Source organism: Condylura cristata, unplaced genomic scaffold, assembly GCF_000260355.1.
Source record: "Condylura cristata isolate star-nosed mole 26May11 unplaced genomic scaffold, ConCri1.0 scaffold00059, whole genome shotgun sequence".
Taxonomy (NCBI): domain Eukaryota; kingdom Metazoa; phylum Chordata; class Mammalia; order Eulipotyphla; family Talpidae; genus Condylura; species Condylura cristata.
Window position 1 is genome coordinate 863,676 of NW_004567160.1, and position 2,593 is coordinate 866,268.

The following is a 2,593-nucleotide window of genomic DNA, read 5'->3' on the forward strand; positions in this document are numbered from 1 at the left end:
AGTGGGGAGCAGAACAGGCAGATTGATGAAGTACACTGCTGAGGGGAGCAGCGGGCAGGTCAGGAGAGGTCTGCCATGCCATGTGGTCACCTCCAGGACAGGCAGGAATCGAACTCATGCGGAAGTGGCTTTAGCTTCTCAGTGCTGTGCTTTAACCCGCTGCGCCACCAGGGAGGGCCTACACTTCCTTCTTAATACTGTTTTTGATGTGTCCCACCACTCAGGAAGGTCATGTCATCTTTGCCATTTATTTTTATTTGTTTTTTGATTTCCTCATTAATTCAGTGATATTTCAGTAGTGAGTTTTTCAGACTCCACTTATTGTCTTCTCTTTGCAGTTGGGGTTTAGTTTGATACCTTTATGATCAGAGAACATATTTGATATGATTTCATTAATCATGTAATTGTTAATATTTGTTTTGTGACCCACTATGTGGTCAGTCCTGGAGACTGATCCAAGCATACTTAAAGATATTGTGTATTCAGGGTTTTTGAGGTACAGTGACCTATACATGTCTTTTAGGCCCATGTGGTCCACAAATTTATTTAGGTCAATTGTACATTGGCTTATTTTCTGTATAATCAGTCTGTCCATTTGTAAAAGTGGGACATTGAAGTCTACTGCCACATCTGTATTTTCTCCATTGTCTGTTTTTCAATTTGATAGCAGTTGTCTGATGTACTCTGGCACTCTTTTTGGGAGTATACTTTGATGAGTGTTTTGTCTTTCTAATGTATTTTTCCCTTGATCGTTGTATACTGCCCATCCCCATTTCTTATCACTTATATCTGGAAGTATATTTTATCTGATACAAGTATGGTTTTCCCTGTGTTCTTTGGGTGCATTTGCATGTAGAATTGCTGTCCAGCCTTTTACTTTCAAACTATGTTTGTCTTTAGAACTAAGATGTATTTCTTTGAGGCAGCAGAAGGTTGCATTCTGTTTCCTAATTGAACATCATACTCCGTTTTTTTTTATTGGAGAGTTCAGTCCTTTGATGTTTACCTATGTGAAAGTCTTTTACTGCCATTTTGTTCATTTTTTTGTGGTTCTATTAAATACTTTCTTCAGTTCTTTGTGTTAACACTAAGAATGTTAAACACTAAGAATGTTTCAAGTCTTGAAGCTCCCTTTTATATTTATTGAAAACGACTTAGTGGTTGCAGATTCCCAAAGATTTTATTTGTCTGAGGTCTTTATTCTCCTCCCCCACCCCACATGGGAACGAAAGCTTCAGAGGGTAAAGTATTCTAGGCTAACATTTCTATCTTGTAGATTTTGAATATGCCACTACATTGTCTTCTTGCCTGTGGTGTTTCTTCAGAGAAGTCTGATGTTTGCTTGATTGGTGATCCTTTATAGGTTATTTGTTTCTTCCCATTCAGGAGCTTTATTATTTTTTTTCTCTGTCTTCAAATCTTGAGAGATTTACTACTTTGTGTCTTGCTGTGGATTTCCTTTTATGTAAGAAGTTTTATATCCTTGTAGTTTCTGGTATTTCTATGTTTATTTCTTCTTTCAAGTTTGAGATATCTTCTTCAATAATTTCCTTAAATAGTTTTTCAGCTTCTTTCTTTCTTCTCCTTCTGGGATTTCTTTCACCCCTTTCCACATGATGTCACATAATTCTCAAGGTGTTTCTTCATCCATTTCTCTTTGTATGTTTCTTTCTTTTTCTATCTTGGTTTTTTTTTGAATCTGCGTCTTGGAGATTACTGATTTGTTGTTCCATTTGGTCTAGCCTACTTTCATGACTTTTTATAGAATTTTTTTACCCCCTCCATTGATCTTTTTATATCCCACATTTCCCCTTTCTTTATTTTTTTTTTATGTAGAGATTTAACTTTGATCTTCTGTTCTTTGATTGTGTTTGTCATATCTCCTTCTCCTATTCAGAGTGTTCTTGTAAATCTCTGATCTGTTTTTCTTTGTATTGTTCTAACTCTTGCTGTAATTGTTTAGTTTTCTTAGTTTCCCAGATAACTTATTTGGTCATTGCATTTTTCTTCTCCTACTCCCCTCCTTGTTTTTTTTTTGTTTTTTTTTTTAAGATTTATTTATTCATACAGAACTAGGGTACAGGCCAGAGATGCAGAGGGTGAGAGGATTCACCAGGGACAGAGTTGGGAGCAGAACAGGCAGATCAATGAAGCACACTGCTGAGGGGCTCAGCGGGCAGGTCAGGAGAGGTCTGCTGCGCTATGTGGTCACCTCCGGGGCAGGCGGGGATCAAACTCATGAGGCAGGTGGGGATCAAACTCATGAGGAAGTGGCTTAAGCTTCTTAGTGCTGGGCTTTAACCCACTGTGCCACCAGGGAGGGCCTCCTCCTTGTTTGTTTTTGTGCTTGCTCTGCTACAGATGAGATTTCTAGTGGATGGGGTCTTTCTCTCCTACAATGCTGGGCATTTACCAGGTGGGGGTACAGTACCTGGGGCCTTATTCATAGCAGATCTGGATGTTCAGTGGGGTAGCGTTTCTGTTTGGGTTTGCTATGGATGGCAGAAAGACTTCTGGCAACAGTCCCTCCCATCACCACCCCTCCCCATAAAAGTTTAGGTGTGCACTTCAGAGACATCTTTAAAGGTAGAGC